This window comes from Loxodonta africana, chromosome 21, assembly GCF_030014295.1.
Source record: "Loxodonta africana isolate mLoxAfr1 chromosome 21, mLoxAfr1.hap2, whole genome shotgun sequence".
Lineage (NCBI taxonomy): Eukaryota > Metazoa > Chordata > Mammalia > Proboscidea > Elephantidae > Loxodonta > Loxodonta africana.
The window spans coordinates 19,432,951-19,458,832 of NC_087362.1; the positions used below are offsets into that span (position 1 = coordinate 19,432,951).

General features: G+C 40.8%; 1 protein-coding gene and 1 long non-coding RNA gene across 4 annotated transcripts in view; one reads left to right on the top strand and one right to left on the bottom strand.

Moving 5' to 3' along the window:
- Positions 1-804: 804 nt before the first annotated feature.
- Positions 805-25,771, bottom strand: LOC111752187 (uncharacterized). The gene is made up of 4 exons (XR_010318802.1): positions 25,644-25,771; positions 21,072-21,189; positions 17,748-17,820; positions 805-1,825 (listed from the first exon to the last, which is right to left on the bottom strand). It is a non-coding gene; the product is annotated as an uncharacterized LOC111752187 (long non-coding RNA).
- Positions 25,740-25,882, top strand: part of LOC100664849 (probable ATP-dependent RNA helicase DDX60) — a 103,731-nt gene continuing 103,588 nt past the window's right edge. For all 3 annotated transcript variants that reach the window (XM_064273583.1, XM_064273584.1, XM_064273585.1), the window contains exon 1: positions 25,740-25,867. The gene's annotated coding sequence lies outside the window, so the exon portion shown is untranslated. The remainder of the gene's footprint in view (positions 25,868-25,882) is intronic.

A 25,882-nucleotide genomic window follows, 5' to 3' on the forward strand; every position in this document is an offset into this window, starting at 1 on the left:
AAGAATGGGAATTCCAGAACACTTGTGTTCATGAGGAGTCTGTACATAGATCAAGAGGCAGTTGTTCAGACAGAACAAGTGGATAACAACTGGTTTAAACTTGGGAAAGGTGTGCGTCAGGATTGTATTATTTCACCATACCTACTGAATCTCTATGCTGTGCAAATAACAGAAGCTGGACTATATGAAGAAGAACGGGGCATCAGGATTGGAGGAAAACTCATTAACAACCTGAGCTATGCAGATGACACAACCTTGCTTGCTCTAAGTGAAGAGGACTTGAAGCACTTACCGATGAAGACCAAAGACCACAGCCTTCAGTATGGATTATACCTCAACATAAAGAAAACAAAAATCCTCACAACTGGACCAGTAAGACACATCGTGACAAATGGAGAAAAGATTGAAGTTGTCAAGGATTTCATTTTACTTGGATCCACAATCAACAGCCATGGAAGCAGCAGTCAAGAAATTAAAAGATGCATCGCTTTGGGCAAATCTGTTGCAAAGGATCTCTTTAAAATGTTGCAAAGCAAAGATGTCACTTTGAAGACTAAGTAAGGTGTGTCTGACCCAAGCCATGCTATTTTCAATTGCTTCATATGCATGTGAAAGCTGGACAATGAATAAGGAAGACAGAAGAAGGACTGACACCTTTGAATTGTGGTGTTGGTGAGGAATATTGAATACATCATGGACTGCCAAAAGAACAAACAAATTTGTCTTAGAGGAAGTACAACCAGAATGCTCCTTAAAAGCAAGGATGGCGAGACTGCATCTTACATACTTTGGACATGTTGTTAGGAGGAATCAATCTGTGAAGAAGAACATCATGCTTGGTAAAGTACAGGGTCAGTGGAAAAGAAGAAGACCTCAGTGAGATGGATTGACACAGTGGCTGCAACAATGCGCTCAAGCTTAACAATGATTGTGAGCATGCCGCAGGACCAGGCAGTGTTTCGTTCTGAGTCGGAATTGACTCGATGGCACCTAACAACAACAACAACAACAATCAACTACGTAGAAGTTAGAGTATAGTGAGAATAGATGTAGCAATGTGGGAGACTGCTAGTTTCCCTGACAAGTACAATTTCACAAGGGAGTGATCAAGATAAAAGTGTGATGGAGTAGGTTGAGGAAAGATGGGGAGATGAGGAAGTAAAGAAGACTGTAATATTCAGTAGTTTTAATATAAAAGGAAGTAGAAATATGGAGTGAGGGTTGAGGTCATTTACAAGATCAAGGGAGGATTTTTTTTTAAATGGGGGAATTAATAGCAGGCTTGGAGCCCTAGTGGAGCAATGGTTAAGAGCTTGGGTGCTTGGCTGCTAACCAAAACGTTGGCAGTTTGATTTCACCAGCTGCTCCTTGGAAACTCTACAGGGCAGTTCTGCTCTGTCTTATAGGGTTGCTATCAGTCAGAATAGACTCGACGGTAACGGGTTTGGGTTTTTGGTTGTATTAGCAGTTTATTAGTATAGAGGGAGAAATTGATAAAGCACAGGTATATTAGCTTCGTATGACTGTGTAGCAAATTATCACAAGCTTGGTGGCCTAAAAAACTGAAACTTATTCTTTCACAGCTCTGGAAGAAAGAAGTCTGAGATCACTATCACTGGGTTGAAATCAAGGCGTCCCATGGCCACCTTCTCTCTGGACACTGCCAGGGAGAATCTTTTCCTTGCAAGTTCTGGCTTCCAGAGCCGCATTCCTGGATAATGGCCTCTTCCTCCATCCTCAAAGGCAGCAACCTAGCATCTTCAAATCTCCTTCAGCTCCTATGGTCATATCACCTTGTGGGATCAAATCTCCCTCTGCCTTTCTTCTATAAAAAAAAACATTTGTGATTGCACTTACGGTCAACCCAGGTAATCCAGGATAACCTTCTTATCTTCAAATCTTGATGTAATTACATCTGCAACATCACCTTTGCCATATAAAGTAACACTCACAAATTCCCTGGGTTATGATTTGGGCGTATTTGGGGGCCATTATTCAGCCTCTCACAACAGGAGAGAGGTGATTATTCCAGGAGCAAAGTCTTTGACTAGGTAAGAGTGGTTGGGTTTGGATCAAAAACAACAACAGAAAACAGGGGAAGAAGTACTGATGCTGAGGTTTGGCATATTTGGTGGTGGGAAGATGGTAGTACTTGCTCCTGAAACCAGAGAAATTCCAGACCTTGAATTCTATGAGACACTCCAGAATCCTAATAATAAATTCCCTCTTTGCCTAAAATACTTCGAGAAGGGCTTCTCTCATTTGTAACCAAAGGATTCCTGATTAATTCAAAGTTAGTTATTTAATAGTTTATTTGAAACCATACTTTCTTCATAATTACTCCCAAAGAGATTTCTTATTTTTCATATTTACAAACAGCGAGGTTGTTTGCAGGGGGCTGTGTTCATTTTCCTTTCCAAATGACATTTGGATTTTCTGAAATTGGACTTGTATTTATTTTGACACTTGGTAAGTACGTCTTCTTATGTGCTTTCTAGGAATGTATATTTACAAGTCAGCTCTTTTGGCCAAATAAATCTCCCAGCCTTTATCTATAGTTGGCAATAATTTGATGAGTAAACAAAAACCAAACCAAACCCGTTGTCATCAAGTTGATTTCAACTCATAGTGACCCTATAGAACAGAGTAGAACTGCCCCATCCAGTTTCCACGGAGCACTTGGTGGATTTGAACTGCTGAGTGTTTGGTTAGCAACCATAACACTCAACCACTTATACCACCAGGGTTTCCAATTTGATGAGTAGCCCTGATTTAACCATTTTGAATAATTCAGTTGAATAGTAGGGCTGTTTATTTTCCTGGGCTGTTTTCTGGAACTCTCCATTATAGCCAGATAAGATAAAATTATGGGAAGGGATATTTATCATAGGATAACTATGTAATTCCTGTGTAGGAATGATTGCGTTGATTTTTAATAGTGATATATTGCCAGCAAATGGCCACATTTAAATAATTTATGAGAGGACATATTCCTTATACTTATATTCAATTAGGAATTTTAGCAAATGTCAACAAGTAATATGGGCCTGGAATCTTTCCCTATCAACCTCAGGCTGGATTCAAGAAAATTTCACTTATAACTTAAAGCAATGTGATATGAAAATACACTGTAATATTTTAACTGGAATCCAGAGACTATATAGTAGTTTTGTTTAGTAAGCTCTAACTTTTTGAAAGATAAATACATAAACATCACATATTATAACTGAAAACACCTATTAGTAATGTCTTCACTGATTTCTTATGTCCGGTAAGTTATTTTAGAAATTCTTTGAAAATATAATCCATAAATTCAAATCTCACTAAAAAATACCTCATTTTAAGCTAGATAATTACATTCTTATTTTCTGTGAAATATAATACACAATCTTCATACGAGTTGGCTCCATTTAATTTTGGGGGGATTGATAGCACCCATTTGGCATGCTTACGATTATAATAGAAAATGTAGTTCTGTGACAGCAACCAAAAAAAAAAAAAAAAACCAAACCCAGTGCTGTCGAGTCGAATCCGTCTCATGGCAACCCTATAGGACAGAGTAGAACTGCCCCATAGGGTTACCATGGAGCATCTGGTGGATTCGAACTATCGACCTTTTGGTTAGCAGCAGAGCTCTTAACCACTACATGACCATGGCTCCTCTCTGACAGCATGGGTGGATATAACGCAGGCAGGTACACCTTGTGTGTTATTTATTTTCCAAAGACTACCAAATTCTCACTGCCTTTCCTCTCCAAATGAAAGCAAAAGCAAAGCATCTCCTAAATAGTATCATAATTTCAGGAAAACTACTACTATATTTTTAGCCATTTAAAAAAATCCCTTAAAGTGTTGCAGTACTAGTCAGTACATTTTACAGACCTTTTCAATGCTTGGTCAGTTTGAAGACCCTAAAACGGACATAAATTTCAGGTGAGCATTTCTTCTCTGGGAGAGTGGCAATTAGCCTTGTGTGTTCTGGTGGCGCAGTGGTTAAGAGCTCAGCTGCTAACCAAAAGGTCAGACTTTGACTCCACCAGCCACTCCTTGGAAATCCTATGGAGCAGTTCTACTCTGTCCTACAGGGTCGCTGTGAGTCAGAATTGACCCAACGGCAACGGGTTTGGTTTGTTTGTTTTTGTTTTTATTCATTAAAGACTGCTTGGTCTGTGGTCACTTTGAGATGACAGTGGCCTCAGATTCCCATCTGTCCTCTTACTTCGCTCAACTATGTTTGGTAACTGAACTTATGTTTCAGCAGACTGCCTCCATCAGGAATTCCAGCAGCAGGCTGGGAGGCAGCACCAGGTCTAAGGGCTGGGTTCTTAGAAAATAAAGGCACTTAGCCTTTTTTTTTAGCCTAGAAAGGAATTATATTTGGGGATCTACTGAACATAAGATTATACATGTTCCTCTCTACTCTGATTTGTGGCTGGAAATCACCACCTGTTCTTTTGTCTTTAGTCAATTAAAAGTACAGTATAAGATCTTTAAGGAGAAACAAAATCGACACTTTTAAAATAAGTGCTAATCTCTCTATAAAAATGTTGGTGGTTCGAGTCTAACCAGAGGCATCTAGGAAGAAAGGCCTGGCAATCTACTTCTGAAAATTCAGCCATGAAAACCCTATGAAGCACAGTTCTGCTCTGACTCAACTGGGGCACCATGAGTTGGAGTCAACTTGACAGCAATTTTTTTTTTTATAGGGTGGGATGCTTGTTCAGGAGAAGTATGGGTCTTCTCAAAAAACAAAAAAAAACCCACTGCCATCCAGTCGATTCCAACTCATAGAGACCCTATAGGGCAGAGTAGAACTGCCTGGTAGAGTTTCCAAGAAGTGCCTGGAGGATTCGAACTGCTGACCTCTTGGTTAGCAGCCGCAGCACTTAACCACTACGCCATGAGGGTTTCCATGGGCCTTCCTATAGTTGTAAAAATGCTTTATAACCAGTTTATCACCTAATCTGTAATATCTTGTTCTATTGCAGTTTAATATTTTGATCCTGCAAGTAGAGGTAATAAGAACAAAACATACCTATTCTAAGATCAGGTAGCAGAACCCTATCTAAGAGGGAAACAACGTAATAAAAAAACTCTGTTTCCAGTCTCACAGTTCAGTTTCACAACTTCAAAGTACTCTTTATCTAGATAATACCTTTCCATCAAATTTGACCCAGTTTACTTAAATGAGCTTCTTAGCGATGAGGGGAAGCTTATGGATGAGGGGAAGCTTATGGAGTTCCCCTCTTCTCAACTGGTTGAGCCATGTGAATTTTCTTTATAGCAAAGTAAGGCTTACATTTTTCTCCAATACTGATACTTTAAAAATATGATCGTTGTTGAAACTGGATACTCTTATGGCCATTTCATACTGAGTACCTTTGTACTTATTAATATAATAATTCCACAATTTTCTAGAAAAAGAACTTGGGTAACTGAACACAAATGTTTTCCTCCTAAGCTTCCCTCCACCACCCAAAGAATTGTGCAAACCTATAAAGAGAGAGATTGGGAGAAGAGATAGTAAAAGATGTCAGAAATCAACACGATTGTTGGAAAATGGCACACAGAGGAAGAAGTGCTCTAACGATGAGAGTGTGGCATAGCCCTCGTCTTCAGGGGCTGTCGGGTTTCCAAGGAGCAGTTGGTGGATTTGAACTGCCAACCTTTTGGTTAGCAGTCAAAACTTAAACTCCTGCAGGAGACACTGAAAAAAACCCAGTGCCGTGGAGGAGAAGCAAATGATTGCTTGACAGAACCCCAGGGAGGCTGAAATAATGGAGTCGCCAGACACATCCAATGCAAATTAGTTTCACTGGAAATCTATGAAACCATGCAGGCAAGAGATAGGAGCTGAAAACAGGGAACTGATTGAGACAATGCCTATGGAACAGCAGGGACTCTGTAGGATAGAACAGAACTGCCCCACACTTTCCATCCATAATCTTTATGGATACAGACCGCCACTTTGTTCTCCTGGGGAGTAGCTGGTGGGTTGAGCCCCCGACGTTTTGGTTAGCAGCCAAGTGCTTAAGCCACTGTGGCACCTGAGTTGCAATTAACTCCATGGCAGTGGGTTTGGGGTTTGGTGCCCATCCCCACTTCAGGCAGCCAGGAGACAACCCTCCCTTATGCCTGGAGAAAAGTGGGAAGGGAAAACTTATTCTCCAGAAAAATTAAACTGGAAAGACTTCAGAGCTAAGGACACAAAATACAGGAGACATTAGATGAACCACTGGAAGGAATCTGGGGGAATTGCATTAGAGAGAGAGAAATAGGGGGGTCCAACTGTACCTGTAATTTTCTTTCTTAAAATATGACGGAAATATGTGAAAGTGTTAACATTTGATAAATCTTGACGGTGTTGTGTTTGTTACGTTATCTTCTGACCATTTTGTGTTTCAAGATGTCATATTTGGAAAGTTAATACAAAAAGTCTGTGTCCTAAGGCACAATGAATATAGAAGAGAATATAGGAATCAAAATATTGTAACAAGTCCAGGATATTTGTTTCATTAGGGAATAGAATATTAAGCTTGATTTGGTAGGTGGTGAATAACACCATATACACAATGTTCTTTTCAAATAAAATAAATGCTAAAATTTTCTCAACAGAACTATATAAATCCACCCTATATCAATGTTTTTAAATGCTTTATTGTTGTATTGATAGCACATTGTTCAGTCTTATGCATTCGCCGCCCCCCCAGTCTTAACTGTACCCACACAGTAACTTTTATAAATCTCAGTTTTTCAGGTTAACATTACAACCCCATTTTGATGTGTGTGCTTAGAAAATGCACTCTTATTTTAGAATTTTCTTTTATAAACTATGACTCCTGTGGTCTTACTTGCAAATGAGTGAAAATAAAATTTTCTCTTTCTTTAGGATTGAGGAGAGTGGTGCAGTGGTTTAAGTGCTCAGCAGCCAACCTAACACCAGCCACTCCGCAGGAGAAAGATATGGCAGCCTGCTTCCATAAAGCCTTGGGTACTCTATGGGGCAGTGCGCTATGAGTCCAAATCGCCTTGATGGCAGCGGGTTTTTTTTTTTTTTTTTTTGGTACATCCTGTGGAAGGGCTGCTGATTCACACCTTTCTGTAAGTATAAAGAAGTTACAAGTTTCAGGTGTAAAAGTCCTCAAATGACATTGATTTTTATGTGTGATTGAAATAATCCTGCTGAATTATCTGTAGAGAGAGGGGCTGGCGCTTCTAGGGAAGGTAGAACACCTCCACCTGGCCCCAGCCCAGGAGAGGCTAGGGTTCTCAGAGCCCTTCTGGAAGGACAGAGGGGTGGTGGGAACGTGATTGGCCAATGGATGCTCATGCCGGATAGCCACAGCAGGACCTTGGCAGAGACACCTGGACACTGAGCACTGGACGTCATGGCCTTGGGAACTGCAGTGTAAGTGGTGGGTTACTCTACTTTTCAACCAACCGTGGGGGCTAACACAATGACTCTCAGTGGCGGTCATGATGGACGACTAACCAGAGGGAGGCCTCTCCCACATTTCCCTGGATTGCCTGACCTCTAAATCCTGGTTTAACCCATGGAAGGTAGGAAGCCTGAAGAAGAGCAGGGAAAGCAAAAAAGCTTATAAGCCCGAGAGGGGTCTCAGAGCTGGATATGATTTCACTGAAAAAGAGAAGGAAATGTATATCGTGAACATTTCTTGTATATTGCGCACAGTGGAACAAATAACACTCGTTTAAAAATACTATAATAATTTGACAAACCAAATTCTTTTCCTTGGAAAATCTGCACTGGCGGTTATTACAAGGTTGAATTGAATCACTAAAGCTGAGTGAGTTACACAGTTTCCCACGCACTTTCTCATTTAATCGTCCCAGGTTTGGGAGGTGGGACCTGTGGCCCTCTCACTGGGTCCCAGCACAGTTTCCAGGTGGTTGCTTCTCCACCTTATAAACATTACTGTTCTTTCGAAGCAGTTGCATTTGAATTGACCATTTTCCATCCTACCTTATTCAATTAAGACTTTGCAACGAGTCGGGTTCCCAGTTCTCTCTTCACCTCAAGTCCTGCCATTGCTCTGGGAGACTGCAGCACCTATTTATTATTTATTCCCTACCCTGGCATATCGGTTCTTTGACCTGCTCATCTCTAGTAATATTCATCTCTGTTCTTCTTCACCCCCCTGGCTCTATAGCCACACTTGGATGTGTTCCACTCCCAAAATCCTAAATCAAAGTATGAATTAGTTATCTATAACTGGATTACAAATGTGTTCCACTTCCAGAATCCTAAATCAAAGTATGAATTAGTTATCTATAACTGGATTACAAATTATCCCAAAACTTAATGCCTTAAAAAACAAACATTTGTTTTGATGTTTGTTTCTTAGCATGTTTCTCTCCAGAGTATTAAAAATGGCCTTTTTTTTATAGTTATAGAAATATAGATAACATTTGCCTTTTCGACATTTCTCATGTGTACAATTCAGTGTCACCAATTATACTGATCATGTACAAACATCACCAATTAAATGAATAATTCCTTTTATAAGGATCAACACAAAGCTGGTTCCTTTGAGATGGAGTTTGAAGATGTCCCAAATGTCCAACTTTTCCAAATTGCTGTACCACTCCATCATCTCTAACGTCAACTATTCCTCCTCCCCTCACTACTCTCCCACCTGTCTTTGGGTTCTGTAATTCACTGCAACATTTTGCAGAACTCACAAACCATACTAAATGGCTCATGCAGTTGTGGAGACTGACAAGTCCCCAATCTGTGGGTCAGGCGTAGGCTTCTCCCGACCCATGTGACTGCAGGGGCTGACAAACCCAAACTGGCAAGTCAGACCACAGGCTGCTGGCTTACAAGGCTGCGGAAGCTGGCGTGTCAGGTCAGACGATAGGCTGCTGACCCACAGGGCTACAGAGGATGGTGAATCCCAGAACTGGCAAATCAGAAGGTAGGCTGCTGGCTCAAGTCCCAAGAACTGGAGGGTAAATGATCAGAAATTGGATACATGATGCAGATGCAGAGAGATGGAGCCCTGTCAGGGCACCCATGTATATACCTTGGAAGCAGGCCACACCCCAAGGAAGGGCATAACTTGAGTAAGGATAAGACTTGAGTCATGCCTTCCTGCAAGGCTGTGACTCAGGATACACCCCACACCAATCCTGCTTCATCAACATGTAGAGGTCAGGATCCACAACACATAAAGTGGAGGAAAACCATACAATACTGGAACTCATGGCCTAGCCAAGTTGACACATAACTCCAACCATCATATGTTCCATATACCTTATTTGTATAGTCCCACTCAGTCATTGCATGTGAGTCACAAAGACCATGGCTGTTGTTATTGTTAGGTGCTGTCAAGTCGGTTCCAACTCATAGAGACCCTATGCACAACAGAACGAAACACTGCCCAGTCCTGTGCCATCATTAAAATCATTGTTATGCCTGAGCCCATTGTTGCAGCCGCTGTGTCAATTCACCTTGTTGAGGGTCTTCCTCTTTTCCCCTGACCCTGTACTTTGCCAAGCATGTTATCCTTCTCTAGAGACTGATCCCTCGTGAAAATTTGTCCAAAGTATGTAAGACACAGTCTCGCCATCCTTGCTTCTAAGGAGCATTCTGGTTGTACTTCTAAGACAGATTTGTTCGTTCTTCTGGCAATCCATGGTATATTCAACATTCTTTGCCAACACCACAATTCAAAGGCATCAATTCTTTTTCCATCTTTCTTATTCACTGTCCAGCTTTCACCATGCATATGATGTGATTGAAAATACTATGGCTTGGGTCAGGCGCACCTTAGTTTTCAAGGTGACATCTTTGCGCTTCAACACTTTAAAGAGGTCCTTTGCAGCAGATTTACCCAATGCAATGCATCTTTTGATTTATTGACTGCTGTTTCCATGGCTGTTGATTGTGGATCCAAGTAAAATGAAATCCTTGACAACTTCAATCTTTTCTACATTTATCGTGATGTTGCTCACTGGTCCAGTTGTGAGGATTTTTGTTTTCTTTATGTTGAGGTGCAATGCATACTGAAGGCTGTGGTCTTTGATCTTCATTAGTAAGTGCTTCAAGTCCTCTTCACTTTCAGCAAGCAAGATTGTGTCATCTGTATGATGCAAGTTGTTAATGAGCCTTCCTCCAATCCTGATGCCCCATTCTTCATATAGTCCAGCTTCTCATATTATTTGTTCAGCATACAGATTAAATAGGTATGGTGAAAGAATACAACCCTGGCACACAACTTTCCTGACTTTAAACCATGCAGTATCCCTTTGTTCTGTCCGAAAAACTGCCTCTTGATCTATGTAAAGGTTCCTCATGAGCACAATTAAGTGTTCTGGAATTTCCATTCTTCGCAGTGTTATCCATAATCTGTTATGATCCACACAGTCGAATGCCTTTGCATAGTCAATAAAACACAGGTAAACATCCTTCTGGTATTCTCTGCTTTCAGCCAGGATCCATCTGACATCAGCAATGATATCCCTGGTTCCACGTCCCCTTCTGAAACCAGCCTGAATTTCTGGCAGTTCTCTGTCCATATACTGCTGCGGCCATTTTTGACTGATCTTCAGCAAAATTTTGCTTGTGTGGGATATTAATGATATTGTTCTATAATTTCCACATTCGGTTGGCTCACCTTTCTTGGGAATAGGCATAAATATGGATATCTTCCAGTCAGTTGGCCAGGAGGCTGTCTTCCATATTTCTTGGCATAGACGAGTGAGCACCTCCAGTGCTGCATCTGTTTGTTGAAACATCTCAATGGATATTCCATCAATTCCTGGAGCCTTGTTTTTCGCCAATGCCTTCAGAGCAGCTTGGACTTCATCCTTCAGTACCATGGGTTCCTGATCATATGCCACCTCTTGAAATCGCTGAACATTGACTAATTCTTTTTGGTATAATGACTCTGTGTATTCCTTCCATCTTCTTTTGAGGCTTCCTGCATCATTTAATATTTTCTCCATAGAATCCTTCACTATTGCAACTCAATGCTTGAATTTTTTCTTCAGTTCTTGCAGCTTGAGAAACGTTGAGTTGTTCTTCCCTTTTGGTTTTCCATTTCCAGCTCTTTGCATGTCATTATAATACTTTACTTTGTCTTCTCGAGCCGCCCTTTGAAATCTTCTGTACAGTTCTTTAACTTCATCAATTCTTCCTTTTGCTTTAGCAGCTTGACGTTTGAGAGCAAGTTTCAGAGTCTCCTCTGACATCCATCTTGGTGTTTTCTTTCCTGTCTTTTCAATGACCTCCTGCTTTCTTCATGGATGATGTCCTTCCACAACTCGTGTGGTCTTCGGTCACCAGTGTTCAATGCATCAAATCTATTCTTCAGATGGTCTCTAAATTCAGGTGGGATATACTCAAGGTCATATTTTGGCTCTTGTGGACTTGCCCTGATTTTCTTCAGTTTCAGCTTTAACTTGCATATGAGCAATTGATGGTCCATTCCACAGTTGGCCCCTGGCCTTGTTCTGACTGATGATATTGAGCTTTTCCATCATCTCTTTCCACAGATGTAGTCAATTTGATTTCTGTGTCTTCTGTCTGACAAGGTCCATGTGTATAGTCACCATTTATGTTGGTGAAAGAAGGTATTTGCAATGAAGAAGTCGTTGGTCTTGCAAAATTCTATCATTCCATCTCCGGCATTGTTTCTATCACCAAGGCCATATTTTCCAACTACTGATCCTTCTTCGTTTCCAAGTTTTGCATTAAAATCACCAGTAATTATCAATGCATCTTGATTGCATGTTCGATCAATTTCAGATTGCAGCAGCTAGACCATGGCTAAAAGGGCCATATTAAGTAATTCATTGTGCAACACCAATATCCTTATTAATTTAAATCCCTAAAAGAAGTCTCCTCTATTTCAAGCCAGCCCTTGCCTATAAATCTTCAGATCTATTTACAAGTAGAACAGTTTCTCCACATTTTAAATGTTCATACTTTAAAACGTTCGGATTCTTTGACCCACTCTATCATTGTATCTACTCTGAAGGCATACGTGAAATCATGTTCCTTCTATATGAGTGATGGTAGGAAAACATTGGAAACAACCAAAATATACAATTTATGGAGTGATTAAGCAAACTCAGGGAATTTTAAAGTGGCCATTGAAAGTGATGTTTACAAAGTGTGTATAATAGCATAGAAGTTAAATGTATGGTGCTAATGGGAACAAGAGGGAAACCATTTGTATACACAATATCATTTGATTTTTAGTGGGTGAAGGTTTTAATTCTTTAAATTGAGTTGCCATTTAAAAAAAATGAAAACTTTGCCAGATGAGAGTTTGATTTTTTCCCACAATATAAGTTCAAAAGAAATCTACCAAGATAATTGGATACTTAACAATTATTTTGAGGCTTATTTGCCCCAAATAAAAACTAACAGCCTTTTTCCCCCCCAAAGTTTGCATTTTACGTGCCTCATGGAAAATGCAAAGGAATACCAAACTTGCAAGTGGAATGGCCGCTGCCAGACAGCTATAGAGAGCTGTACAGTAATTTCAGAAACTGCTTACCAAAAAAGGCTAGTGTAGAAGGCTGTTGCTTTTCATCCCTGGGAAAACAGGAAGAGAAAGTATGACAAAGGAGGTAATCAGGTTTTGGAACAAATAAGATTTAAATATTTAAAAAATGCCAACCATTGAAGACATTTGGTCTGCCACACCAAGTCTTGGGTCTGTCCATTGTCTACTTCTGTTAGCCTATAATTTGCTCAGTTCTTGCTATTTTGGGAAAGAATTTCCAGCCAGCTGCCATAGTTTTTTTTTGCCATAGCTTTAGCCTCCAAGGCTTCCTTTCATTGAATACTCAACAGTTTGAAAAAGCCTGTGGCAGAAATATCACAGACTGAGCGTTCTTACTTTAATTCTATACATTTATAGTGGTTTGGTTTGAATGTATTATCTTAAACATAGAGCCTTTTTATTTACTTCTGCAGGAAAAAGAGCTAAATAAGTTATTGTTGACATAATCACTTTTCTGTAGATAAAGCATATGCATTTATCAATAAAAGATTTATGATTTATAAGTTTATGAGTTGGAATCGACTCCTTGGCAATGGGTTTATTGAGGTAATGATCACACAATTAAAACTAAATAAATTTAGTAGAGAAAGAACTTTTCTTTCTAAAGGAAGGTGTTGGTATTATAACCTTCAGAAGGTCTTCAACAGTCTTGGCTTAATTTTATTTCAGCTTAATTTTATTATAGCTGGAGAAATAAGTAGCATTGAATTTTCTTACTAAGTGAAATGTTAGGTAGGCTCTCAAAACAACAATCATATCAGAATCAGAGAAAAAGCAAAAAAAGAAAGAGTATGTTATAACTCTATTACAGAGTTAATAGATTAGTGTTAAATTGCTGAACTCTTAAATAATAGACGTGTTATATATTGTTATACTAAATTTATCCCTTAAATTAGTTCCTCTAAGTTGCAATAGAATTAGAAGAAATATATGTACATGTGTTTTTTTTTAATTTTCAGAAAATAAAAATTAAGAACAAAATTCTGAATATATTTACTATGTCATGCCTTCCTATCGCACTCAGAGTAAAAGTCAAAGTTCTTATTACAATCCCTGGAGTCATTATATCCGTCTTCTCACTTTACCTTTCTGGCCTTATATTCTACACCTGTGGCCCTGGTGTTTCAGCTTCAGCCACACAGACCTCTGCTGGTTCCTAAACCCACGAGGCTCACCCCGCCTCCGGGCTTTGCTGTCACTCAGTCACGCGTGTTCTTCCCCAGAAAACAGAATGGTTGGTCTTTTCACGTCCTTCAGGTCTTCAGTCAAAAGCCACCTTCTAAATGGGGGCTTCCTGTCTACCATATTTAAAATATAGCACCCCCCAACATTTTCTGTTCCCTCTTCCCAACTCTGATTTCTTCTTAGAGCTTCTTGCTGTTCAACATAATGCAGATTTTGCTTATTTATCTTGTTACTATTTTCTCCATTGAGGCATCAGAGTTAGTGGTAGAATTCTCACCTTCCCTGGGGGGACCTGGGTTCAATTCCTGACCAACAAACCTCACGCGCAGCTAACGCCCATCTGTCAGTGGAGGCTTAGGTGTTTCTATGATGTTGAGCACATTTCAGCAGAGATTCCAGACTAAGACAGATAAGGAAGAAAGGCCTGGCAATCTACTTCCAAAAATCAATCAGTAAAAACCTTATAGATCACAACTGTCTGATCTGCGATTGATCATGGGAAGGGTGTAGGACTGAGCAGTGTTTTGTTCTATTGTGCATGGGGTCACCATGAGTCAGGGTCAACCTCATAGCTGCTAACAGCAAGAATATTTTCTTCACTAAAATCTATGTTATGAAGGCATGGAGTTTTATATAGTTTTGTCTCCTACTATAACCCCACTATATAAAAAAGTAGAAGCTATGAAGAGCTATCTAGAAAACATGGTATTTAAATGTGATTGGTTTGGCACTATGGATGTTATTCAGAACAATTTTCACTGCTTCAGTTAGTCTCATACCTCAGGGAAGGACATCATCTTGGTCAACCAGTGCTGCTATAACAGAAATACCACAAGTGGATGGCTTTAGCAAAGAGAAGGTTATTCTCTCACAGTCTACCCAGAACAGTCTAGTAGGCTAGAAGTCCAAATTTAGGGCACCAGATCGAGGGGAAGACTTTCTTCCTCTGTGGGCTCTAGAAGAAGGTCCTTGTCATCAGTCTTTCCTTGGTCTGGGAGCTTCTCAGGTGCAGAGACCCCAGGTCCAAAGGATGCACTCTGCTCCCGATGCAGCTTTCTAGGTGGTATGAGGTCCCTACTCTCTGCTTGCTTCCCTTTCCTTATATCTCTTGTAAGAAAAAAAGTGGTAAAGGCCACACTCCAGGGAAACTCCCTTTATATTGGATCAGGGATGTGACCTTAGTGAGGGTGTTACAATCCCACCCTAATCCTCTTTAACATAAAATTATAATCGCAAAATGGGGACAACAACAGAATACTGGGAATCACAGCCTAACCAAGTTGACACACATTTTTGGGGAACACAATTCAATCCATGACATTCCACCCTTTGCCCCCCCTCCAAATTCATGTCCTTGCTACATGTAAGACATATTCACCACATCATATCATAAAAAAAATCTTAAATCAACTCCAAGTCCAAAATCCAAAAATTCCTCTTCATCTGTGAAATCCAGAATACAAGTTATCTGCTTTCAAAGTATAATGGCAGAACAGGCACAAGCTAGCCATTTCCATTACAAATACGAGAAATTGAAGGGACCAAGCAAGTCAGCAGAACATATTACATTAGCCTTCAAGGCTTGAAAATAATCCTCTGTTCTCTGAGACATTTACAGAATGGCGCTGCCCTCCAGACTCTAGGTATTGGATACAATCTCTGGATTCTGAGTGGAGACCCCTCAGCTCTGGGCTTCAGCTCTGGCTTCCAGGCCTACTAGGAGGGCAACTCTGCTCCCTAAGTTTTAGAAGCACCGTTCTTCTAGTCCATCTGAGTGGTGACTTTACCCTTAGAAATACCAGAGGCCATGGCTCCACCGTTTGAAATTCTAGAGGTCATGGTCATACCTTTTGAGACTGAGACAGCTCAGCTTCCTGTGTTCCTTGGCCTCTTGGCCCTCAGGCCTCACACCTGCATCTGCCCTGCTGGGGCAAGTGTTTCAAAGCTCAGTAGCTCCATTGATAAGTGCCTGGAGGCACCCCACTCCGCCAGGAAGCCCCATGTGCACAGGAACTCAACAATCTTGCTCCATGGGTAGGCTCCAGCACTGTCTGGCACTGGACTCCTGGTTCTGCTGCTGCCAGTCCTCTACTGCTGCTTCTCACCATCTGCGCCTTCTGCGATGTTACTAGTTCTCCTTACTTCCTCCTCTGTCTTCTTCCCATTCACAGTTTTAAAACTGCTTCCACATTTTAGGTATCTGTTAGAGCAGCACCCTACTCTTGCTACCAAATTCTGTCTTAGTCATCTAGTGCTGCTATAACAGAAATACCACAAATGGATGGCTTCATCAAAGAGAAGTTTATTCTTTCACAGTTCAGTAGTCCAGAAGTCTGAATTCAGGGCACTGGCTCCAGGGGAAGGTTTTCTCTCTCTGTGGGCTCTGGAGGAAAATCCTTGTCATCAGTCTTCCCTTGGTCTGAGAGCTTCTCAGGTGCAGGGAGACTGGGTCCAAAGGATGCCCTCTGCTCCCAGTGCTGCTTTCTTGGTGGCATGAGGTCCCTACTTTCTGCTTGCTTTCCTTTCATCTTTTGTAAGATATAGGTCACATTCCAAGGAAACTCTGTTTACATTGGATCAGGGATGTGACCTTACTTAGTAAGGGTGTTACAATCCTACCCTAACTCTCTTTATCATAAAATTAGAATCACAAAATGGAGGACAACCACATAATACTAGGAATCACGGCCTAACGAAGTTGACACATATTTTGAGAGCAATTAGGAGTATATAGCAAGGTGTATTTAAATTTTTGTAAGAAAGACTGACTTGATTTGTAAACTTTCACTTAAAGCACAATAAAAATTAAAAAAAAAAAAGATTGGTTTGAACTTAGAAAAATAAAGGTAAATATTAAGGTAACCACAAAGGAAACTAACAATCAACATACCAAAATAAAAAACAAGAAAACATAAAGACTCAACAAATACAAAATCAACAATAATGAAAAAGATGAAAATAAAATGACTTCATCAAAAGAGTAAAAAGACAACCTACAGAGTGAGAAAAAATTTTTGGCTATGACATATCTGATCAGGGTGTGATCTCTAAAATCTATAAGACACTGCAAAACTTCAACAACAAAAAGGTCAAATAACTCAATTAAAAAATGGGCAAAGGATATGAACAGGCAATTCACCAAAGAAGACATTCAGGTGGCTAACAGATAAATGAGGAAATGCTCACAATCATTAGCCATTAGAGAAATGCAAATCAAAACTACAATGAGATACCATCTTACCCTGACAAGGCTAGCACTAATCCAAAAAACACAAAATCACAGATGTTGGAGAGGTTGTGGAGAGACTGGAACACTTATACACTGCTGGTGGAAATGTCAAATGGTACAACCACTTTGGAAGTTAATTTGGCACTTCATTAAAAAGCTAGAAATAGAAGTACCATACGATCCAGCAATCCCACTCCTTGGAATACATCCTAGAGAAATAAGAGCTATCACACGAATAGATGATATATGCATGCCCATGTTCACTACAGCACTGTTCACAATAGCAAAAATATAGAAACAACCTAGGTGCCCATCAATAGACAAATGGATAAACAAATTATGGTATATTCACGCAATGGAATATTATACAATGAAAAACAACAATGATGAACCCATGAAATATCTATAACATTCAATCTGGAAGGCATTTGCGACTCAAATTAGTTGCAAAAGGACAAATATTGTATGAGAGTATTATTATAAGAACTCAAGAAAAGTTTTAAATACAGAAGAAAACATTCTTTGGTGGTTATGATGGTGGGGAGGGAGGGAGAGGGATATTCACTAACTAGACTAGATAGTAGACAATAATTATCTTCGGTGAAGGGAAGGACAATATGCAACACAGGGGAAGTCAGCACAACGGGACTAAACCAAAAGGTAAGAGGTTTCCTGAACACAGCCAAACACTTTGAGGGACAAAGTAGCGGGTACGGGGGTCTGGGGACCATGGTCAGGGACGTCTAGGCCAACAGGCATAACAAAGTTTATTAAGAAAATGTTCTGCATCACACCTTGGTGCGTGGCGTCTGGGGTCTTAAAAGCTTGCGGGCGGTCATCTGAACGCATCAATTGGTCCAAACCCACCTGGAGCAAAGGAAAATGAAGAACACCAAAGACACAAGGAAAATGTTAGCCCAAGAGACAAAAGGGCTACAGAAACTAGAGACTTCAGCCTGAGACCAGAACTAGATGGTGCCCGGCTACCACCAATGAATGCCCTGACAGGGAACACAACAGAGTCCCCGATGGAGCAGGAAAAAGTGGGGTGCAGAACTCAAATTCACATAAAAAGACCAGGCTTAATGGTCTGACTGAGACTGAAGGGACCCCAGAAGACATGGCTCCCGGACTCTGTTAACTCAGAACTAAAACCATTCCTGAAGCCAACTCTTCAAAGATTAGACTGGAGTATAAAACATAATACTTGTGAAGAGTATGCTTCATAGTTCAAGTAGATATGGGAGACTACATGGGAAGCTCCTGTTCAGGGGCGAGATGAGAAGGCAGAAAGGGATAGGAGCTGGTTGAATACAAACAGGAAATCCACGTGGAAAGGGGGAGCGTGCTGTCACATTATAGGGATTACAACTAGGGTCATGTGACAATATGTATATACATTTTTACTTGAGAAACTAACTTGAGCTATAAGCTTTCACCTAAAGCACAATTAAAAAAATAGCCATTAAAAAAAAATTAGTGTAACAAAATATATTAATTATGAGTAGATATGTTTTGAATTGGGCAGCGTTAACTTGATGGCATTGGGAAGGCCCTCCAAAGAAGGCTTACGTTGTAGGGGAAAAAACATCACAAAGTTTAGTGAAGCAAAAAGAAATTTTTATTCCACATATATTCAAAAAGACAAAAGGGGGAACGGGACAAACATGCTGCCAGAGCCATGTCTGCCCAAGTCCAGAGAATATTACACAAATAAGCAAGAATGGGAAAATGGACAAGCATGCTGCCACAGCCATGTCTGCCCAGAGTCCAAGGAAGGTAACAGAGTCATCAGTACATATTCACGTTACAAATGGGCAAAACCATTGAAAGCTTCATCTTCTCACTGATTGGCTAGAAACTGTGACCCTATATTTTGAATTGCCTTTCTTAACAATCATTGGTACAGGTTTCAGAAACGACAGTCAGGAGGGTCTTCATTGGTCCAATAAATTTTCTATTCATATATGCTAATAGAAAAAGGTAAGAGTGGAAAGTCTTTTGTCTTCTGGCTTATGTGAAAGGTTCCCTAAAAGATATTTTCCAAGGTTATTTTATCTATTGTCTTTATCTCAGGGTCCAGTTGATGTGTCCTTGTGAGTCCTTGTGAGCCCTTGTGAGCCCAATTCCAGCTGGGTCACATTCTCTATGCTCAAAGACAGAAAATAATGACTCCAATATTATTTTCTAAATCAGTTAGCATTTTAGATTATATAGGCTGGGTCCTCTCCTAAAGGTCATTGTAAGTCTTCAAAAAGCCCAATGCCTAAGCCAAAACAATCTTAGCTAAACTGCTTACCAGGCTGTTGTTTCTCCTGAAGGTGATTTTAGGAAAACCATTCCTTAAAGTCTCTGGTCCGAAAGGACACCTAAGGGCAAATGGCCTGAGTGGGTCACCCAAACTCCATGGACCCAGAAATCTGGATTCCAGGAGGATTAAAATGATTTATCAAACCCAAGTGAGTAGTTGGAGCCTGCTCAGAAGTGAGGGGGGTTTGGGAGCCCTTGAGCTTATAGCTGGGATCCTGAGGGGTTAGACCCAAACCCAAATTTGTAGCCAGCAGGTCAGAAGAGAGTGTGTCCTGGAGACTCTCAAGCTTGTGGCTGACATCTGAGGTCTTTAGTCGATTCAGCGGACTCAAGGACTGTGTCCTTTAACTTGTGAGGTCAGACCTAGCTCTGGGTGGTTAAGATCAGGGAAGAAAATGCTGCATGTGAAGCTGGTGGTCTGAACAGAAGTGGCTGAGAAATGAGAAGGTAGGATTTGGTATTTATCCACTCAGTCATTATACCAACTCCATTACTTACAGATAGGGAAGTTGAGGCTTAGTTAACTAACTTATTAACAGTTTCGAAGCTAGTAAGTGGTAGAACCAGGATTAGGCAGAGCTAAGTAGAAATCCTTGCTCTACTAAACTTTCAGGGTTTGATTTAGGAAATATTGGAGTCATTATTTCCTGTCCTTGAGCATAGAGAATATGACCCAGCTAGAGCTGGTCTCATGAGGACTCTCAAGGACACACCAACCGGGCCCTGAGGTACGAAGGCAATAGATAGGATAATCTTAGAAAATATCTTTCAGGGAATCTTTCATCCAAGCCAGAACACAAAAGACTTTCCACTCTTATCTTTATTAGCACATAGTGAATATTTGCTGGACCAGTGAAGACCCTCCTGACTGTCATTACTGAAACCTATACCAATGATTGTCCACATGGACAATTCAAGACGTCGGGTCACAGTTTCCAGCCCATCTGTGAAACGGTGAAGCTTCCGATGGTTTTGCCCTGTAGCGTTAATATATATTGATGACGCTGTAATATTTTCTGGACTCGGACACACATGGCTGTGGCAGCATGCTTGTCCGCTTCCCATTTTTGCCTTTTTGAAAATATGCTGAATAAAACTTTCTTTTTGCTTTACTAAACTTTGTGATGTTTTTGCCCTACAAGTTAAAAACCAAACCCGTTACCACTGAGTCCATTCCAACCCATAGTGATCCTATAGGTGATCCTACTGGACAGAGCAGAACTGTCCCATAGAGTCTCCAAGCAGTGCCTGGTGGATTCAAACTGCCAACCTTCTGGTTTGTAGCCATAACACTTAACCATTATGCCATCAGGGTTTCCAACTATAGGGAGTTTCAAAGAGAGGGAATATGACCAGATTCAATCCAGGAGCAATGAGGAAGTGGGAAGTATTTTTAACAAGGACCTGATGGGATCAGTTTTACATAGTAAATGATAAATTCGGGTGGCAAATGCAATGGAGGGGCAGGCTGGGGTCAATAATCCAGATGAGAAATGATGAAGCTTGCTCCAGACTTCAGAGAATGGGAGAGAAGAGATTATAGATTCCCAAGTGTTAGGAGTTAGAATTTACTGGGGTTTGAGGTGTTGGGGAAACATAATTAAAAAGCAAAATTTACTCCGAACCCAGAAAGCCTTTCCACAGATACAGAAGCAAATGAAAAGCTTTATTATTGAATAAGCATTAAACCTGAAAGTGAGGCACCACAGGCAATCTACTACAGAGACTGCAAAGAGAGTGGACACAACTCATTACATTCATATTCAAGATAAGAGTGCTCATTTCCTGATATCTTTCTGGCCGCATACCTGAAGTAATGCTCATGGCCTTCCAGGAAGCTGGTAGGCAGGGTGTGATCTTCCTTGAGGATTACGTTTGAAAAGTCTTGGCTCTGGGGTTCTTGAGGAAACATCCTTGATTGACATACTTTTCAAAGAGACAGAGAATTGACAATTACAAGTTATCGAAAGTGAATTCTGAAAGAACAGAGAAGGGCACCGCTTCCCTTATTTTCAAAGAGGAGGATTAATACTTACTATTTTCAAGTTGTATTTGTCCTTACAGAGGAAAGTGAGGGTTGCATTAATTATATAATGAGCACATTAATCATTTAACTAAATTGTTCAATTTAATCAATTAATTACTTACACAATGATTGTACAGATCCCGATAAAGTAGGAAGAAAAAAAGACCTGGAAAAGAATGGTATAGCTGAAATCAAGGGAGAAAAAGCTTTTTCAAAAAAAGGGACTGGTGAAGAATCTTGCAAATGCTGTAGAGATGGATATAAATCAATTAAGGACTAAGCAAGAATTGTTTGGATTTCTCAATGAGTAGACTATCACTGGTGATCTTCGATATAGCAGGTTCAAGGCAGATTCTGGACTAATGGTGGCTGAGCAGTTTGGAGTGGTGTGAAGAAGTGTAGACAATGTGAGGACTACTTACACCATACCATGGCAAAAAGAAAGGACGACATAGGACAGGGAACCATTTTCATTATTTAAAAGTTGAAGTGACATCTTTTAGTGAATTGAGCAATACATTTCAGTTGAGAGGGAAATGTCAAAGATACAAAAGACTGAAAAATAATGTGATGAGATCCTTGAGGGTGGAGGGAATCAAATCCAAATCTTAGGGGGTTAGCTAGGTTCTGTACAGATGGAATGCCACCTGTCCTTCTCACACTCTAAGTAAGGATGGTATATGGAGTTATCATAAAGAGACAATTTACATTTCAGCAAGGAGGATTAAAGCCTATTATTTTCAATTCATATTTGTCCTTGGAAAAAATGACAAATCCCTTTGAAAAAAGAGATGTTCTATTATTAAAGAGACTTGTGGAGAAGAGTAAACTGCTGTAGGGTTGTAACAGTCATTGCAAAAAATGCAAAACAGAGTTAATGAGGGAAAAAGAAAAAAGAACCAGCTGTGTGTGTAAACAGTAAATCTGATAGGCTATATACTGGGTAATTGCCCTCACTGTTCAGGTGCAAAAAAAAAAAGTTTGATTGACCCAGATTATCAAATTGCATACAAGTGCAGAGGGAAGGTGGTGACTGAGGTAAATGAGCATGTTAATTAGAGAAAGGTTTAAGTGTGAACCCCCATAGTTCATCCTGGTAAGACAAACGTGCAGCAGTCTTAAGGGGTAAAGGCACCGGGTGTAAAGGGAGGGTTCTTGACAAGTGGAAATGGAGTTAGCGGTTCTCAAGATTCTGGACACAGTTCAGGCTGTGGTTGTGAAAGGAGATTGTTGAAGTGGAAAAGAAAAACTGGACTAGAGTTTCTGTGCATTGTTTATATAAACTGGGTTGGAAAACTGAGGAGGATGTGTTGCAGGACAAGGCTTCCCAGCTCGGGACTAAGCCCTGCCCAGGTTCTTGCCTTCTACTGACCAAGAAAGGCTCAGAGGTTCCACATGAACAAAGGTTTATTAGCGACAGAAAGAGAGTAAAGGCTCATGAGCCAGGGAAAAAAGAGGCACCAGGCAACGCTACTCTCTGTTCCCCAGAACAAAGGTTTTGCTGGGGCTTATATGGGTTTGGCCAGGATAACAGAGTATATGAATATTTAGTAGGTTTCTTTCAAGGGGCGGGTACTTCTCAGAATGGCGGTGCATGCTAAAATAGGTTGCATGCGCATCTGGAATCCAAGATGGAACCCACAGCAAAGGCTCCTGGGACTGGATGGCAGGACTTATTATGGAGTGCCACGCCCATGCAGTTCTTCCTGTGGTGCTGGTTTGATTCCTGTCGCAGGGACTTGCATCAGGCAGAAGTCATCACTCAGTCACCTTGTGGCTGTCTCTGCATGCTCCAGGGCAGCACGCTCCAGGGCCAGTTCCTCTGAAAAACATCTTACAAGGGAGTATATTGTTTGTTCTTTCCTTATCATACATTCAAGGATGGTGGTTTTGCTTTAGCCAAACACATAGTATAGTAAGTAAGTTGCAAGCTGCAGGTGTTGCAGGGCTCCTTGCGTAGGGGCTCAGTCCCTGTTTCTTCCCTTTCTCAGATGGAGTCAAAGATTATTGCGTTTACCTCTAGTCATTAAATGTCAAAACAATTATAGACCCAAGACTGTGGCCATGGACACACTGCTAACTCAGAATTGAAGCCACTCCAGAAGTTCACCTTTCTGCCAAAGATTAAAGATGCCTATAAAACAACCACTTCTTCATTGCAGATACCTTTTTCAACAACATAAACAGCAACTATACACATGGATCTCAGTGGATGGAAAATAGATGAATTAAATCGACGGCACCTGTGGAAAGAGATGCCAGAGAAGCTCAATACCATCAGTCAGAACAGGCCAGGGGGTCCACTGTGGAGCAGACTATCACTTGCTCATATGTTAAGTTCAAGTTGAAGCTGAAGGAAATTAAAACAAGTCCGCAAGAGCCAAAATACGACCATGAGTATATCCCAACTGAATATGGAGACCATCTCAAAAATAGATTTGAGGCATTGAATGCTAATGACCGAAGACCAGATGAATTGTTGGAAGACACCAAGGACATCAAAAATGAAGAAATCAAAAGGTCATTCCAGAGATGGGAAGGAAAGAAAAGACCAAAAAGAATGTCAGAAGAGACTCTGGAAGTTGGTCTTGAATGTAGAGTAGCTAAAGCAAATGGAAGAAATGAGGATGTAAAAGAGCTGAACAGAAGAAAACAAAAATCCTCACAACTGGAACAACAAGCAACATCATGATAAATGGAGAAAAGACTGACGTTTTCAAGGATTTCATTTTACTTGAATCTACAATGTGCACGGAAGCAGCAGTCAGAAAATAAAATGACGCATTGCCTTGGACAGACCTGCTGCAAAAGACCTATTTAAAGTGTTAAAAAGCAAAGATGTCACTTTGAAGACTAAGGTGCGATTGACCCAAGCCATATTTTCAACCGCCTCGTATGCATGCAACAGATAGGCAATGAATAAGGAAGATGGAAGAAGAACTGATGCCTTTGAATTATGGTGTTGGTGGAGAATATTGAATATACCATGGACTGCCAAAAGAATGGACAAGTCTGTCTTGGAGGAAATAAAGCCAGAGTGCTCCTTGGAAGTGAGGATGGCGAGACTTCATCTCGCATACTCTGGACATGTTATCAGGAGGGACCAGTCCCTGGAGAAGGACATCATACTTGGTAAAGTAGAGGGTCATCAAAAAAGAGGAAAACCCTCAAAGAGATGGACTGACACAGTGGATTCAACAACGGGTTCAAACATAACAAAGTATGGCTAAGGAAGGGGCAGTGTTTCATTCTGTGGTACGCAGGGTTGCTGAGTCGGAAACCAACGACAACAATAAAACAAACAATAACACACGTGAGGAACGTGCTTCTTAGTTCAATTAAGTATACGAGACCAACGGGGCAACACTTGCCCAAAAGCAAAGACGAGAAGGCAGGAAGGTGCAGGAAAACTGGACGAATGGACATGGGGAACCTGCGGTTGAAAGAGGGAAAGTGCTGACACCCTGCGGGGATTGCAACCAACGTCACAAAACAATTTGTGTACAAAATGAGTGAGAGATTAATTTGTGCTGTAAAGTTTCACCTAAAGCATAAAAAATAAGAATATCATATAAATTAAAAAAAAAAAAAAAAAACGCACATCTCAACAATTTTCTTAAAATGTTGCCTGGACAGTTTTGAGGTCCTGGCTGGAGGCTGGTCCGGTTTCCTTCTTAAAAAGCAGTTGTAAAATCCAATCACTTCCCTTATCTGGCTTTTCTACTCCTGGGCTATGCTAATCTTCCAGGGGTCAAATACCAATGCCTAGGCACTGCCCTAGGTGCCTGCAGAATTATTCAAAATACCCAACCTCCAGGAAGTCCAGGAAACCTACCTTTCACCCTGCTTTCCGGGTGCAAGCCATCTCCTACAATTGTAGGTTGTTACCCTGTTATTGGGAGCTACCTCCTATGTGGCCCTGCACAATGGCGAGCTGTGTTCTCCCTGATGAGTAACACAAAACCTTTAAAACTTCCATGGTTTCTCCCTCTTGCTAGAGAAGGTAGGAAGCTACTCACTGATGTCCAGCTTCTCATAATATAAACTCGAAGTCTATGTATGCTTATCTACATTTTTTTTTTTTTTAATTTATGTTATTTTGCCTCAGCAAGGCCCCACATCTTACTGTGGAATTTCAGATTTCAGGGTGTTTTACATTTCCTCTGTTTCTAAATTCTGCCTCTTCTTGGTTTTATCTTGTTTAAATGGCCCAAATTTCTCTGCCTCAATTCCTTCTACATTTATGCTCAAATTTCAAAGCCCATATTATTGACTGTGCTATCACTCCCTTACTCCCTTAAGGTTCTCATTAAAGGAAAGGATGCTAAGACCCACTTTTCCCAAACCCACTCACCGCACATGTAAACGGAAACTGAAACTTAACCGCTCCTGATACGAAAAACGAAACTGAAGCGCACTGGCTGGGTATAAGATTGGCTGCGGAGGCTGGGGAGCTCCCAGTAGGCTGCCCAGACCTGCGGTCCCCTTCCAGCTTCCATTAGAGCTCCGCGCGCTCTGTCCCCTCTCTCCGGCTCCCTCCTCGCCGGAGGCGCACCGCAGGCTCTTCTGAAGTTGCAGGTCCGGGGCCAGGCC